The following is a 17,943-nucleotide window of genomic DNA, read 5'->3' on the forward strand; positions in this document are numbered from 1 at the left end:
GCATGCCGCATTTAGGAAGCCCCTATGGTGCCAGAACAGCAAAGAAAACCCCACATGGCATTGACAACTTTTTGTTAAAGTCGGAAGTGTAAATGAAAAAAAAAAATTTTCTTCACTGAAATGCAGTTTTTTCCCCAAATTTTACATTTTTACAAGGGGTAATAGGAGGAAATGCCCCCCAAAATTTGTAACCCCATTTCTTCTGAGTATGGGAATACCCCACGTGTGGACGTCAAGTCCTCTGCTGGCGAACTACAATGCTCAGAAGAGGAGGAGCGCCATTGAGCTTTTGGAGAGAGAATTTGTTTGGAAAGGAAGTCGGGGGGAGGGGGTAATGTGGGTTTACAAATCCCCCCATGTTGCCAGAACAGTGGATGCCCCCCCACATGTGACCCCATTTTGGAAACTACACCCCTCATAGAATTTAATAAGGGGTGTACTGAGCATTTACACCCCACTGGTGTTTCACAGATCTTTGGAACAGTGGGCTATGCAAATGAAAATAAAAAATTTTCATTTTCATGGACCACTGTTCCAAAAATCTGTCAGACACCTGTGGGTGTAAATGCTCACTGCACCCCTTATTAAATTCTGTGAGGGGTGTATTTTCCAAAATGGTGTCACATGTGTGGGGGGGGTCCATTGTTCTGGCACTATGGGGGCTTTGTAAACACACGTGGCCTTCAATTCCGGACAAATTTTCTATCCAAAAGCCCAATGGTGCTCCTTCTCTTCTGAGCATTGTAGTTTGCCCGCAGAGCACTTTACATCCACATATGGGTTATGTTCTAACTCAGAAGAAATGGGGTTACAAATTTTGGCGGGCTTTTTTCCTATTTTCCACTGTGAAAATTAAAAATTTAGGGTAACACCAGCATTTTAGTGAATTTTTCTTTTTTTTTTGTTATCTTCCCATCCAACGTTAACAAAATTCGTCAAACACCTGTGGGATGTTAAGGCTCACTATACCCCTTGTTACATACTCCTTGTTACATTGTGTTTATGTCAGAACTGCTGTAAAATCAGCCCCCCCTGTGCACATAACCAATTTAGGCCTCAAATGTACATGGCGCTCTCTCACTCCTGAGCCTTGTTGGGTGTCCGCAGAGCATTTTACGCCCACATATGGGGTATTTGCATACTCAGGAGAAATTGTGTTACAAATTTTTGGGGTCTTTTTTTCCTTTTACTGCTTGTGAAAATAAAAAGTAAAAGGCAAAACCAGCATGTTAGTGCAACATTTTTTTTTACACTAACAGGCTGGTATAGACCTTAACTTTTCCTTTTCATAAGGGGTAAAAGGAGAAAAAGCCCCCCAAAATTTGTAATGCAATTTCTCCCGAGTACGGCGATACCCCATATGTGGCCCTAAACTGTTTCCTTGAAATACGACAGGGCTTCAAAGTGAGAGAGCGCCATGAGCATTTGAGGACTAAATTAGGGATTGCATAGGGGTGAACATAGGGGTATTCTACGCCAGTGATTCCCAAACAGGGTGCCTCCAGCTAAACTTCCAGCATGCCTGGACAGTCAGTGGCTGTCCGGAAATGATGGGAGTTGTTGTTTTGCAACAGCTGGAGGCTCCATTTTGGAAACACTGCCGTACAGTACGTTTTTCATTTTTATTGGTGGGGTCAGTGTAACGGGGTGTATATGTAGTATTTTACCCTTTATTATGTGTTAGTGTAGTGTAGTGTAGTGTTTTTAGGGTACATTCACACTGGCGGGGTTTACAGTGAGTTTCCCGCTAGGAGTTTGCGCTGTGGCGGAAAATTTGCCACAGCTCAAACTTGAAGCAGGAAACTCACTGTAAATCCGCCCATGTGAATGTACCCTGTACATTCATATGGGGGGGGGGGAGGCAAACCTCTAGCTGTTGCAAAACTACAACTCCCAGCATGCACTGGCAGACTTTGAATGCTGGGAGTTGTACTTTTGCAACAGCTGGAGGCACACTGGTTGGAAAACCTTCAGTTAGGTTCTGTTACCTAACTCTGTATTTTCCAGCCAGTGTGCCTCCAGCTGTTGCAAAACTACAACTACCAGCATGTATTGATCGCTGAAGGGAATGCTGGGAGATGTAGTTATTCAACAGCTGGAGGTACGCAACTACAACTCTCAGCATGCCGAGACAGCTGTTTTCTGTTTGGGCATGCTGGGATTTGCAGTTTTCCAACATCTGGAGGGCTACAGTTTAGAGACCACTGCACAGTAATCTCCAAACTGTGGCCCCCCAGTTGTTTCAAAACTACAAATCCCAGCATGCCCAGACAGCTAACTGTTGTGTTGACATGCTGGGAGTTGTAGTTTTGCAAGATCTAGAGGGCCACAGTTTAGAGACCACTGCACAGGGATCTCCAAACTGTAGCCCTCTAGCTGTTGCGAAACTACAAATCCCAGCATGCCGAAACGGCAAACAGCTGTTTGGGCATGCTGGGAGTTGTAGTTATGCAACATCTGGAGGGCTACAGTTTAAAGACCACTGTATAGTGGTCTCAAACTGTAGCCCTCCAGATGTTGCTAGGCAACTATTTGCCGGCTTACGTAGGATCCATGGAGCCTGCCGCACATCATCGCCGCCGCCGAGTATCACCGCCGGGGATCGCAGCCAAGGGTAAGTAACCTCTGGCGCTGTTCACCGACGGTTCCCCTGCTCTGACTGGACAACAGTGGGTGGGCAGAGTGGGGGGGGGAACCGAATGTTAATCCCCCGCCCGCAATCTGCTATTGGTCGATCGCTTCTGACTAACCAATAGCAGGGATAGGAGGGGTGGCACCCCTGCCACCTAACTCCTATACCTTATTTTTTGGGTCACCGGGTCAGCGGAGACCTGTGTGACACGGAATCGTCGCAAATCGCCGGTGTGAACTCACCGGCGATTTGTGGCGATCGCTGACATGGGGTGGTCTGAGGACCCCCCTGGGCATTGGCAAGGGGATGCCTGCAGATAAATATCAGCAGTCATCCCGGGCCGGTCCCCGCCCGGCCCCCAGGGGGGGGGCGCAAACAGAAATTCCCACGGGCGTACAGGAATGCCCTCGGTCCTTAAAGGGTAGCTCCCTCCAAATACTATATAATCTAATATGTCCCTACCTAGTAGTAATCTAGCCCTAACCCCCTACCTCGATTCAAAAAAATGTTTCATCGCTTTCATAGAGCAGATTTAGTGCTTCTAAATCTGCTCTATAAAGCAGGGCAGAAAGCAGCGCTTCCCAACAGGCGCGACGCCACTGATGCCTTGCTGGGCGCTTGCTTCCGCCCTCACATTGTCTATGCATGCGTGTTATTTATCTAATAGGGTGCCTCCAGCTGTTTCCCAACTACAACTCCCAGCATGCCATGATTGCTATCAGCTGTCAGGCCATGCTGAGAATTGCAGTTGTGAAACAGTTGGAGGCACCCTATTGTCTAATGTCATAGTGTCACAAGAATGCCTCCTGCGAGCGCAATCGCTACCATCACTGCTAGCGGGGTCCCTGTGCCCACTAGCGGTGTCAAATGTGCCCCCCGCGAGCGCTACCATCACTGCTAGCGGGGTCCCTTTGTCCAATAGCGGTGTCACAAGAATGCCGAGCGCGGCTCTGTTCCCCGTCCCTGTCAGCTCTCAGGGTACGGGAATAGATTTAAAAGCCTCGCGCGCGGCAAACGTAGTACTGCGCAGGCGCAGCACTACGCAAATAGCGTAGGGCTAACGTAGGAAGCGCTAGGAGCCTGGCGTTAGCCCTTCGCTATTTGCGTAGTACTGCGCATGCGCAGTACTACGTTAGCTGCGTGCGAGGCTTTCAAATCTGTTCCCGTACCCTGAGAGCTGACAGGGACGGGGAACAGAGCCGCGCTCGGCATTCTTGTGACACCGTTAGTGGGCACAGGGACCCCGCTAGCGGTGATGGTAGCGCTCGCGCTCGCGGGGGGCACATTTGACACTAGTGGGCACAGGGACAGGGTAACAGGGCTGGGGGGGCTGTGCGCGAGGCCAGTGGAGCTGGCCAATGCGCGCAGCCCCAGCTATTAGCGTGCTCGCTCTCGCCTGTTTGATTGACAGGCGGGAGCGAGCACCGCAGTGCCTGAATTTCGACTCATTACCAGGCTTAAATGAGTCGAAATTCAGTAGTGACGTCACTGCCAAATGCATTCGGCCACTAGGAGGGCGACCCTTAGTGGCCGAATTTAAAAGTGATTTTAAACTTGTCTAAAATCACTTTTTTTTATTAAAGTATATTAGAGATATGTTGTAGTACTTCAGTACTACGACATATCAATTTTTTTACTTCATGTCAGTGCCCATTTAAGTACCAGGGAGCAAGGTCGTACCCATATGCCCGTGGTCCTTAAGGGGTTAATCTTCTCCCTTTGTGCTGAGTGTGCTGAGCTCCTCTGTGTGAGGGAGAAATCTTCACCAATCAGAGCTATTTTTATATTACAAATACTGGCAGGGTGTCTAAAATACCAGCTGTGCTGATAAAATACCAGCCAGGTGGCAACCCTAAGTGTGTGACATGGTTGTAATAATTATTGGGGAGATTTATCAAAACCCGTGAAGGGGAAAAGTTGATCAGTTGTCCATAGCAACCAATCAGATCGCTTCTTTCATTCTTAACAAGACCTCTGAAAAATAGAAGAAGCAATCTGATTGGTTGCTATGGGCAACTGGTCACCTTTTCCTCTCCACAGGTTTTGATCCCTGATTGTCTTCATATCTAGGATGAGAATCTTCTGACACAGTGAGTAGCCAACCATTTCTGGGCATAAGACATCAGAACTTGCTGGGTGCCCTACGGTTGCCTGGACAACTGTACCCCCAGCACCAGCCGCCTCTCACCTCATCACATGGCGCAGATCGGGCAGCAGTTTTGGACACTTCTGTCATCCACATTTTGATAACACTATTTTTCACACACACAAATAAAATAAATGAGTCGAACAAGTCAAAGAACAGTTTAAACAAAGGGGAACTTTATTTATTATTTATTGAAAAGTTTGTGTAGGGATTTTATGTAACCTCCATCACTCACAAAGAGCGGACAGTAACTAACTCAGGACAGGAAAAACCTCCAGAGGGGAGGAAACCTGTAGGGAATCCATGGCTACTGTACTGCCCTTCCTCTGGGCATACTAAAGGAGGTTACCTCTAGAATTTGGGCAAAGTGTCCGTGTATGTGCTGCCCCACAGCCTGGAAGGTGTGCATCTAAGATAGGAAAAGAAAAGAGAGATTAGTTACATGTTTATTATAGAAATGCACATGGAACTGGACAAAAAGATGTGATACTTACCAGTCACAGGCGGGTATGAATGTGTATTCCTAGGTTCCTACAGTTTAGGCCCCTCACTGATGACAATAGTGATGACATCACATGTGTGACCTCACGGGAGTTCTATTTAAGTCGTGCTGCTTTCTGATTGGCTGAAAATCAAAAAACCTTTTTAACATATTCTGCATGACTTATCTCAGGGATTTATGGCAATTGTTATTAAAATGGCTCACTCCCTGTGGGTACATTATATTTGTTTCTCCTAACCAGACACCAGTATTTGTAATATCATTTGGTGGCCCTAACAGCCTGGGCCCATAGGTTTCTTACACAGATCACTGCGGCTCTGGCAGGCTCAATGGGGGAGATTCATCAAGACCTGTCCAGAGAAAAAGTTGCAGAGTTGCCCGCAGCAACCAATCAGATCACTTCTTTCATTTTTGAAAGGGCCTCTAAAAAATTTAAGAAGCGATCTGATTGGTTATTATGGACAACTCAGCAACTTCTCCTCTGGACAGGTTTTGATAAATGTCTCCCAATGGGCAGCGCTGGCTGCCGGGACGTCTGACGAGTGATGCCCCTGACGTTGTGGTATGGAGCGGAAGGATATTATTCGTCAGACGTCCCGACAGCCAGTGGCGTTGCTAGGGTTGGTGTCACCCGGTGCGGTAGAAAATGGTGTCACCCCCATACCTCCCCCCTTCCCCCAGTAAGTTTTTAGCCTGTTGTGACAGACACCACTGTTGTAGCGCATTGTGAGAAATTCCAGTATAATAATCAGATATACCAGTTGCCACAGAATAGGAAAGTGTTAAAGAAGTTTTCACCATTTAAATATACAGCTCCCAGAATTACTTAAAGGGGTACTCCACTTGAAAACATTTACTTTTATATCAACTGGTGCCAGAAAGTTACACAGATTTTTTAATTACTTCTATTTAAAATCTTAATCCTTACAGTACTTATCAGCTGCTGTATGCTCCACAGGAAGTTGTGTAGTTCTTTCCAGTCTGACCACAGTGCTATTTGCTGACACCTCTGTCCATGTCAAGAACTGTCCAGAGCAGGATACGTTTGCTATGGGGATTTGCTCCTACTATGGACAGTTCTTGACATGGACAGAAGTGTCAGCACAGAGCACTGTGGTCAGACAGAAAATAAATTAAAAAGAAAAGAACTTCCTGTGAATCACTTATACAGCAGCTAATAAGTACTGGAAGGATTAAGATTTTTAAATAGAAGTAATTTACAAATCTGTTTAACTTTGTAGCACCAATTGATAAAAAAAAATGTTTTCCAGTAGAGTACCCCTTTGAGCAGTGGTGAGGTTATGCTGGGAGTTGTAGTTTTACTCACCATAACTGTAGAACTTACAAGTGACTACAGCTCTGATAGGACACAGAGAGGAGAATACACAATGATATCAGTGATTACAGGTGACGTCTTCTCTATAGTGAGGAGAATGTACAATGATATCAGTGACTACAGGTGACGTCTTCTCTATGGTGAGGAGAATGTACAATGATATCAGTGACTACAGGTGACGTCTTCTCTATAGTGAGGAGAATACACAATATCAGTGACTACAGGTGACGTCTTCTCTATAGTGAGGAGAATACACAATGATATCAGTGATTACAGGTGACGTCTTCTCTATAGTGAGGAGAATATACAATGATATCAGTGACTACAGGGGACGTCTTCTCTATAGTGGGGAGAATACACAATGATATCAGTGACTACAGGTGACGTCTTGTTACGCCTAGCGCTCCGGGTCCCCGCTCCTCCCCGGAGCGCTCACGGCGTCTTTCTCCCTGCAGCTTCCCGGTCAGTCCCGCTGACCGGGAGCGCTGCTCTGTCATGGCCGTTGGGGATGCGATTCGCACAGCGGGACGCGCCCGCTCGCGAATCGCATCCCAGGTCACTTACCCGTTCCCGTCCCCTGCTGTCGTGTGCTGGCGCGCGCGGCTCCGCTCTCTAGGGCGCGCGCGCGCCAGCTCCCTGAGACTTAAAGGGCCAGTGCACCAATGATTGGTGCCTGGCCCAACTAGCTTAATTGGCTCCCACCTGTTCCCTGGCTATATCTAGTCTCCTCCCTTGCACTCCCTTGCCGGATCTTGTTGCCCTTGTGCCTAGTGAAAGCGTTTTGTGTGTTTAAAGCCTGTGTACCAGAACTTCTGCTATCTCCCCTGACTACGAACCTTGCCGCCTGCCCCCGACCTTCTGCTACGTCCGACTTTGCTTCTGCCTACTCCCTTGTACCTCGCCTATCTTCAGCAGTCAGAGAGGTGAGCCGTTGCTAGTGGATACGACCTGGTCACTACCGCCGCAGCAAGACCATCCCGCTTTGCGGCGGGCTCTGGTGAAAACCTGTAGTGGCTTAGAACCGGTCCACTAGCGCGGTCCTCGCCATCCCTCTCTGGCACAGAGGATCCACTACCTGCCAGCCGGCATCGTGACAGTAGATCCGGCCATGGATCCCGCTGAAGTTCCTCTGCCAGTTGTCGCTGACCTCCCTACGCTGGTCGCCCAGCAAGCTCGTCAGATCGCCCAACAAGATCACCAGCTGTCGTACTTGACCACCATGACACAGCAACTCCAGTCACAACTACAGCAAGTACAGTCACAGCTACAGCAGCAACAACCATCTCCTCCGCCCGCTCCTGCACCACTTCCGCAGCGAGTGGCCACTCCTAGCCTCCGCCTGTCCTTGCCGGACAAATTTAATGGGGACTCTAAGTTTTGCCGTGGCTTTCTTTCGCAATGTTCCCTGCACTTGGAGATGATGTCGGACCAGTTTCCTACTGAAAGGTCTAAGGTGGCTTTCGTAGTCAGCCTTCTGTCTGGAAAAGCCCTGTCATGGGCCACACCGCTCTGGGACCGCAATGACCCCGTCTCTGCCTCTGTACACTCCTTCTTCTCGGAAATTCGAAGTGTCTTTGAGGAACCTGCCCGAGCCTCTTCTGCTGAGACTGCCCTGCTGAACCTGGTCCAGGGTAATTCCTCCGTTGGCGAGTACGCCATACAATTCCGTACTCTTGCTTCTGAACTATCCTGGAATAATGAGGCTCTCTGCGCGACCTTTAAAAAAGGCCTATCCAGCAACATTAAAGATGTTCTGGCCGCACGAGAGACTCCTGCTAACCTGCATGAACTCATTCATCTAGCCACTCGCATTGACATGCGTTTTTCTGAAAGGCATCAAGAGCTCCGCCAGGAAAAAGACTTAGATCTCTGGTCACCTCTCCCACAGTCTCCACTGCAATCTGCGCCTAGGCCTCCCGCCGAGGAGGCCATGCAAGTGGATCGGTCTCGCCTGACCCTGGAAGAGAGGAATCGCCGTAAGGAAGAGAATCTTTGTCTGTACTGTGCCAGTACTGAACATTTTTTGGTGGATTGCCCAATCCGTCCTCCACGTCTGGGAAACGCACGCTCGCACCCAGCTCTCGTAGGTGTGGCGTCTCTTGATGCTAAGTCGGCTTCTCCACGTCTCACGGTGCCTGTTCGGATTTCTACTTCAGCCAGCTCTCCCCTCTCAGCCGTGGCCTGCCTGGACTCTGGAGCTTCTGGGAATTTTATTCGGGAGTCCTTAGTGAATAAATTCCGCATTCCGGTGACCCGTTTTGTCAAGCCACTACACATTTCCGCGGTCAACGGAGCCAGGTTGGACTGCACCGTGCGTTACCGCACAGAGCCCCTCCTAATGTGCATCGGACCTCATCACGAGAAAGTTGAATTTTTGGTCCTTCCCAATTGCACTTCCGAAATTCTCCTTGGACTACCCTGGCTTCAACACCATTCCCCAACCCTGGATTGGTCCACTGGGGAGATCAAGAGTTGGGGGCCCTCTTGTTCCAAGGACTGCCTAAAACCGGTTCCCAGTAACCCTTGCCGTGACCCTGTGGTTCCTCCTGTACCTGGTCCCCCTAAGGTCATTAAGGACTCTGCCTGCCACAGGAAATGCCTCTCCCCCCCTCCCAGTCCCATCAGGCAAGCCTCTGTGTCCCCTCATGGCCCTCGTCCTGGTGTCACACTGCCCCGTGCCAGGTCTCGCCCTCTGCCCTCTCTCCCCATTCCTACTCCTGCTGTTCTGCCTGCCGTTGAGGAATCCCTCCATCCTTTCCCGGTGTCCTCATCCCAGGGGAGGCAGTCACCGGACAAAAAAAAGGGGAGACCTAAGGGGGGGGGTACTGTTACGCCTAGCGCTCCGGGTCCCCGCTCCTCCCCGGAGCGCTCACGGCGTCTTTCTCCCTGCAGCTTCCCGGTCAGTCCCGCTGACCGGGAGCGCTGCTCTGTCATGGCCGTTGGGGATGCGATTCGCACAGCGGGACGCGCCCGCTCGCGAATCGCATCCCAGGTCACTTACCCGTTCCCGTCCCCTGCTGTCGTGTGCTGGCGCGCGCGGCTCCGCTCTCTAGGGCGCGCGCGCGCCAGCTCCCTGAGACTTAAAGGGCCAGTGCACCAATGATTGGTGCCTGGCCCAATTAGCTTAATTGGCTCCCACCTGTTCCCTGGCTATATCTAGTCTCCTCCCTTGCACTCCCTTGCCGGATCTTGTTGCCCTTGTGCCTAGTGAAAGCGTTTTGTGTGTTTAAAGCCTGTGTACCAGAACTTCTGCTATCTCCCCTGACTACGAACCTTGCCGCCTGCCCCCGACCTTCTGCTACGTCCGACTTTGCTTCTGCCTACTCCCTTGTACCTCGCCTATCTTCAGCAGTCAGAGAGGTGAGCCGTTGCTAGTGGATACGACCTGGTCACTACCGCCGCAGCAAGACCATCCCGCTTTGCGGCGGGCTCTGGTGAAAACCTGTAGTGGCTTAGAACCGGTCCACTAGCGCGGTCCTCGCCATCCCTCTCTGGCACAGAGGATCCACTACCTGCCAGCCGGCATCGTGACACGTCTTCTCTATAGTGAGGAGAATACACAATGATATCAGTGACTACAGGTGACGTCTTCTCTATAGTGAGGAGAATACACAATGATATCAGTGACTACAGGTGACGTCTTCTCTATAGTGAGGAGAATACACAATGATATCAGTGACTACAGGTGACGTCTTCTCTATAGTCTTCCCTTATCTAATTCAGATGGTACATACCGCCTGGTCCAGCTAAAACTTCTGTCTGTAGAATGTGACGCCCAGACGTCTCCTCACTATGTCAGCGCATTCTCATCCTCTATATGAAAACAAGTATTATTATAAACCTGCCAGACACTGTATCCTTTAAATATAATACTACTATACACTATACTCTTTGATTATAAACATTCCATACACCGTACCCACTGAATATAATGCTACCACACACTGTACATTCTGAATATTATACCAACACATACTGTACACTCTGAATATAAATCTGCCACATACTGTACCCCTGCATATAATACCGCCATACACTGTACCCTCTGAATATAATACTACCACACACTGTACATTCTGAATATAATACCATCACATACTGTACCCTCTGAATATAAATCTACCACATACTGTACCCCTGAATATAATACCGCCACACACTGTACCCCTGAATATAATACTACCACCCACTGTACACTCTGAATATAATACTACCACAAACTGCGCCCTCTGAATTTAACGTTGCCATACAGTGCACCCTCTGAATATAATACCACATCCGCAGTAACACCCCTCAACATCCATTAGCTGATGCTATTACCACGGGAGGGGGGTTTTGTTGGTGTTGCTAGTGGATGATGGGGGTGCTACTACTGGGGGGGGGTGTTGCTGGAGGATGAGGAGGGTGCAACTGGCCATCCCCCCCTGGCAGTATCACCCCCATCATCCATCGGCAGGATCATCCTCCTGGCAGGAGCACCGCCATCATCCACCATCAGGATCTGCTGATGGAGGTGCTACTGCTGGGGGGGGGATTGCTGGTGGATGATGAGGGTGCTACTGCCAGGGGGGGAGCATTAGGTAGGCAGCAGTTCCCCCACTTTAGGTAGGCAGCAGTTCCCCCACATTAGTTAGCATATTTTCCCCACATTAGGTAGCATAGATTCCCCACATTTGGTATGTGTTCCCCCACATTAGGTAGCAATTTCCCCACATTAGGTAGCACAGATTCCCCACATTAGGTAGCAGTTTCCCCACATTAGGTAGCATAGACTCCCCACATTTGGTAGCACAGATTCCCCACATTAGGTAGCAGTTTCCCCACATTAGGTAGCATAAACTCCTCACATTAGGTAGCATAGAATCCCCACATTAGGTAGCATAGACTTTTGGTAGTAGTTACCCCACATTAGGCCGCAGGTTCCCTTGCAGGTTCCCCACAATGGGTCAAAGTCTCCCCACATTAGATCGCTGTTTAACCCCCCTCACAAAAAAAACACATACAACACAGACAGACACACACAGAGCCACAGTCACACACACAGAGCCACACAGTCACACACACACACAGAGTCACACACACACAGAGTCACACACACACAGAGTCACACACACACACACACAAAGTCACACACACACAGAGTCACACACACACACAGAGTCACACACACACACACAGAGTCACACACACACACACAGAGTCACACACACACACACACACACACACAGAGTCACACACACACACAGAGTCACACACACACACAGAGTCACACACACAGAGTCACACACACACACAGTCACACACACACAGAGTCACACACAGTCACATACATGCACACACACACACAAAGTGTCACACACATACAGTCACACACAGACACAGTACACACACAGACAGAGATAGCGACAGACAGACACACACACTCACCCATCCAGCGCAGCGCTCCTTCTCTCCTGGCGCCCTGCGAGTGACGTCACTGACGTCCCATGCGGTGGTGCGGACGGTCGGGCGCACAGCGGCGATGAAGGCTGGGGGGGGTGCTGTAGGACGGGCGCACAGCAGCGCAAGTAAAGGAGGGGGGGGGGGGGGCGGGGGGGTGCTGCCGGTCGGGTACAGGCGGAGAGTGTCGTTGTAGCTGGGGAGGGGGGGGGGGGTGCTGCGGAGCGTCCTGGTGTCACCCCATTAGGTTGGTGTCACCCGGTGCGGGCCGCACCCCCCGCACCCGGGTCGCAACGCCACTGCCGACAGCCAGTGCTGCTTATTGATTTAACCCCTTAAGGAACGGCGTTTTTCGGTTTTTGCTCTTTCATTTTTTCCTCCTTACCTTTAAAAAATCATAACTCTTTAAATTTTGCACCTAAAAATCTGTATTATGGCTTATTTTTTGCGCCACCAATTCTACTTTGTAATGATATCAGTCATTTTACCCAAAAATCTACGGCGAAACGGGAAAACAAATCATTGTGAGACAAAATTGAAAAAATACAGCCATTTTGTAACTTTTGGGGGCTTCCGTTTCTACGTAGTACATTTTTCTTTATTCTGTAGGTCCATACGGTTAAAATGATACCCTACTTATATAGGTTTGATTTTGTGTCACTTCAGAAAAAAATCATAACTACATGCAGGAAAATGTATAAGTTTAAAATTGTCATCTTCTGACCCCTATAACTTTTTTATTTTCCCGTGTTCAGGGCGCTATGAGGGTTCATTTTTTGCGCCGTGATCTGAAGTTTTTTTTCGGTACCATTATTGCATTGATCTGACTTTTTGATCGCTTTTTATTCATCTTTTCATGATATAAAAAGTGACCAAAAATATGCTATTTTGGACTTTTGTTATGCTATTTGGAATTTTTTTGCATGTACGCCATTGACCGTGCGGTTTAATTAGCGGTATATTTTTATTTCGGACATTTCCGCACGCGGCAATACCACATATGTTTATTTTTGTTTTTATTTACACTGGGTTTTTTTTAATTATTATTGGAAATGCCGGGTTATTCAAACTTTTATTAGGGGAAGGGATAATTGAAAGGGTTAATGATTTTTTAAAACTTTTCTTTTGCAATATTTTAGCCCCCATAGGTGGCTATAACATTGCATTTACTGATCTTTAACAGTGTTCAATGCATCTCCATAGGGATGCATTGATCAGTGTTTTCGGCGATTGATTGCTCAAGCCTGGATCTCAGGCTTGAAGCATTCAATCGTCGATCGGACTGCAGGAAGGAAGGTAAGAGACCTTCCTCCTGTAGTGAAGCTGTTCGGGATGCCGCAATTTCACCGCGGCGATCCCGAACAGCTCCCTGAGCTAACCGGCACATTTTACTTTCACTTTTAGCCGCGTGGCTTAGCTTTGAGCACGCGGCTAAAGGGTTAATAGCGCGCGGCACCGCGATCAGTGCCACTCGCTAATAGCGGCGGGTCCCGGCTTCACTATGACGCTGGGCCCGCCATGATATGATGCGGGGTCACTGTGGGACCCCGCATTATATCACAGGAGTGGGACCAAGAACGTACTCATACGTCCTTGGTCCTTAAGGGGTTAAAGTGGTTGTGGCTCCTGCTGCCAGTTCAAAATCAGGCAGCATAGGCCGAAATTGACATACTGCATCAGTGATCCCCTGTGGCTTTCCAGCAGTTGCAAAACTACAACTCCCAGCATGCCCTGACAGCCTTCGGCCTTCATCTGTCAGGGTATACTGGGAGTTGTAGTTTTGCAACAGCTGGACAGACATCTGTCGGAAGGGGGGGGGGGAATAAATAGAAAGAAAAAAAAAGCAATGTGGGCTTTGAAAAAGGCCACACATAAGTTGTGTTTGAAGGAAAACGGTCACTCGTTCACCACACTAAACCTGATACACCGGTTATAGTGTGGGTGCTGGTCACAAGAGCTCTTGTGCCTTCTGAGCGCTCACGTGGCCAGCGCCCATGAATATTCAAGTCCAGCCGGCGAGCCGCCTCCAGCGTGCAATTCAGCGCAGGAAGAAGCGGACCTTCAGAGGGACACCGCGCCGGACTACAGGTACGCATATCGGTCAAAGAGCTTGCATCGGTCTCATGTTCACCTGCACTATAACCCTGTGTATTACCCTGTCAGAGTTCCTAGTAACTGTGGGATTCCGCTTCTTTAGTCTTCCCCTAGTCACCCCTCATATAGTTAATATATTGCTAAAATAAATGTAAATACTGTATAGAAAGTGTATTACCTTGCATAGCGTCGCAGGGTCATGTGACTGCAGTTTAGTCTCTATGGTAGGTAAGAGGACCTTTGGAGGTTCTGGGTCATGTGATACCCACAATACCTTGTAAAGCTGATTGACAGATGGTGGCGATCAATCCTAAAACGGCCAGCCCCTGCCCATATAAGGGAGCTGCGGCCATTAATTGCTCTCTTTCCTCATGGGCTGCTGATGAGTAAAGATCTGCATAGCTGTCATCGGCAACCACTGGGCCAAAGCCTGCCGGCCTCGGCTGGAATCAAACAGTGAGTTCTTACAAACTTCCCCACTACTTCTAGCAAGGACCCTGGACCTAAACATAACCCTAAATCAGGCGGATCTGCGCATACTAAATCCTACAAAGCTAAAGAACTTACAAAAGTCCCAACCATACGTCAATCTCAGCTAAGCTGTACATAGACTTTGTTATAAAGACTGTTCCTGTTATCTCATGTTACAGAAAATCTTCAGTAAAGTTTCTGAAAGTTTTCAGCAAAGCTCTGGTTGTGGACATTGCATTTATTCTACATCTCCCTATCGCTTTTGGGAAGGGTGGCGATAGGCCAAGCGTCACAGTATTAACTCTCACCCTGTCGTCACGACTGACAAGAGTTAATTATAACCGTGATATACTTCACAGCAACACCACAACTGCCATACACCCCCCCCCCCCCCCCCCCCAAGGCACCACAAAGCAAAAACACAACAAAAACTGCCCACTCGTTTCTTTTCTCACAAGATGCCAGGGTGTGCCTCAGGGTGTGAATGTGTGAGGTGTATGTTATAGCCCAGGGGCAGATGTTATTAACCCCTAAATGTTCATGATGCCAGGGCGTGGCTTTTCCGGTAACCACCCTAACAGTAGCACCGCTATTCCTAGGTTAGGCAGTGTAATAATTGTCCAAGACCAGGTTAGGGTTAACGGTAGCTTTACTGAGGTAGACAGATAGTACAGTCTTTACAGCTAGGCCAGGATCCAAGAGAGGTGACCAGTAACGCAGAGGGGACCTTGCAGCTTGCTGGGACTTGCAGTGTTTGGACAGACTTTAACTCAGCCACGCTGACTATAATAGACTTGACTATATACTTGACTTGACTGTAGGTAGTGACAGCAGACATAGACGACTTGACTTACTGACATGTGGCTGCTGGTTAGGCTTGAGGCCTCCTGATGTGCTGGACACTGGCTCTGAGACATCTGGACTGAACTTGACCTTAGCAGAGAATGTGGTGGAAGAGAGAGATTATAATGGCTCCCCCTCATTATAAAGGGGGCTGAGCAAGGAGCCCATAGGTCAAGCTGCAGGTCACCTGGTTAGCTGGTGCTCTCTGGGTAACAAAACATGTGACAAGTTTACAGAAAAGTAAAAAAAAAATAATAATTTGGTCACTTCATAAACCAGAAAAAAAAAAGTGATCAAAAAATTCCATCAAAACAAAAAGGGTACTGATGAAAAACTACAGATCATGGCGCAAAAAAATAGTACAGAAGCAAAATAGTACTAAGTACAGTTGGCGGCTCACAAAACAAGTCTTAAATGGGTCTGCAGGTGGAAAAATTTTAAGCATTATAGATTTTAGAAGGTGAGGAGGAAAAACAAAACTCCCTTCCCGGTCGATAAAGGGGTACTCTGCCCCTAAACTGCTCATCCCCTATCCAAAGGATAGGGGATAAGATGTATGATCATGGGGGGTCCGACCACTGAGGATCCCTGCGATCTCAAGGCCGGCACAGTGGCTTTCAGGAACACGATGATGCGTAAGAGGAAAAAAGTGACCTCACATTTACATACAAGGAATCCTGGGACTTGTCGTTGGAGAGAAGGAACTCCAACAGGAAATATAAACAGTTCACAAAAAATCTGCAGCGTTCTCGTGTACTTAAAACACAGTCATTTAGCCCCAAGACAAGCACAGTCCCTTCCTAAGCATGGCCATTACTGTCTGGCTGGTAAGTACTTTTATCACCCTATGGTGGATAACCCTTTTAACTCTTTGAGTCACAGCCCATTTCATAGAACCTTGTTGTTTTTTTGTGCAAACAATTGTACTTTGTAATGACACGTTTTATTTTGTATGGAGAGCAAAACAAAATTCCACATTATATTGGTTTTTTTGGGGGGGGGGGAGAGATTGAAAAAAAATAGCACATTTTGGGGTTTTCATTTTTACGTAGTGCATTTTACAGTAAAAACTGACATGTTCTCTTTATTCCGTGGGTCAGTGATTTAAACAATACCCATGTTTACATTTTTTTTTTAAATACATTTTATTGATATTTTAGTTTTTTTCAAGTAAAACAACAAAAACACAACACGTAGCCCAAAACATCAGGGCTGAGAAAACAGTACATTTTTCCAGGACTAAAAGGGTTACATTAGGTACACCGTCAGATAAAACACAAGAAGGAGTAACCACAGGCACTTGTGACAGAATTAGAGACAGAATTCATTCAGCCATCAAATCATAGAAAGTCGGAGGGCCCCTAGAGTGTCACCCAATTCACCCCAACTGTACCACTCAGTAAACCTAAAAGGTCTCACTATGTCCTCAATTTCAGCCGTGGTATATGCTGTCGTGATAAAGACTTCCCATTTTGCAAAAAACTTGGATGTGCGGGTCATTTTGTGTCTTTCCGTGTCCAGCCTGTCAACACAGCAGAACAATTTGAATTGGTATTGTACTATTTTTAACCCCTTCCCGCCCCAGGACGTATGTATATGTCCAAGTTGATGATTCATATAAGACCAATATATGGAGGGTTAATCCAGATAATTCACCACAAGATCACCGCAGTGATCCACTAATTCCCTATTTTCCCATATATTAAAAACATATAACTTTATTGATTTATAATAATCCACACCAAATGAAAGATTAAAAATTCAGAGTGTCTCTCTTCCCATATGTATCAATATCCAATGAGTACCGCTGTACCACAATCAATTGTAATTCTGTATGCACCTGCAGTGTGACATACAGATGGGGAAGGCCACCACAAGAATTAAAATCAGTTTGCAGCCCCCCTCGACATGTTTCGCCGTTAGACACGGCTTTGTCAAGAGGTTGTAGGGCTATGAACAAAAAACGCCACTACAGGGGTTTTTATAACCTCCTATCATGACCTCATCATAGAGGAAGTGCCTGATGCTGATTGGTGGAAAGTCCGTTCCACCAATCATCTGAAGTTCCCATTGATTGATGGCTGTACCGTCCTATCCTAGTAACAATATTCCCACCAACCACCTTTATTGTGTACCTATCGTCATGACTACTAAGTCAACTGAAAGATGACGTGCCTGCGCCATGGCCTCTGCACCGGCACTTAGCTGCTCACATCCACTATCTGCGCGATGACCCCTGCGCTATTACTTAGACCAAAATGCTGTCTTCATTCATGGTACGGCGCATGCGTGGATGCTTCTGTCGCGCCGCTGTGAGTATCTCATGGACGGTTGCGCAGTGTAACCTGCGCGAACACTTAGTTTTATTTCGATTCTCCCAATATTGTCCATGTACAGTATTCTTACATTTAGTTTTATTCTCCCAACATTGTCCATATATAGCATTCTTACTATATGTAAATGGAGGCTATATTATTACA

General features: G+C 47.8%; 1 long non-coding RNA gene across 1 annotated transcript in view; it reads right to left on the minus strand.

Moving 5' to 3' along the window:
• Positions 1 to 4,932: 4,932 nt before the first annotated feature.
• LOC130358429 (uncharacterized) overlaps positions 4,933 to 17,943 on the minus strand; it is a 117,073-nt gene continuing 104,062 nt past the window's right edge. The window contains exons 2-3 of the long non-coding RNA XR_008889520.1: positions 5,273 to 5,403; positions 4,933 to 5,187 (exon numbers count right to left, since the gene is read on the minus strand). This is a non-coding gene — a long non-coding RNA (uncharacterized LOC130358429). The remainder of the gene's footprint in view (positions 5,188 to 5,272; positions 5,404 to 17,943) is intronic.

Source organism: Hyla sarda, chromosome 2 (genome assembly GCF_029499605.1).
Source record: "Hyla sarda isolate aHylSar1 chromosome 2, aHylSar1.hap1, whole genome shotgun sequence".
Classification (NCBI taxonomy): Eukaryota; Metazoa; Chordata; class Amphibia; order Anura; family Hylidae; genus Hyla; species Hyla sarda.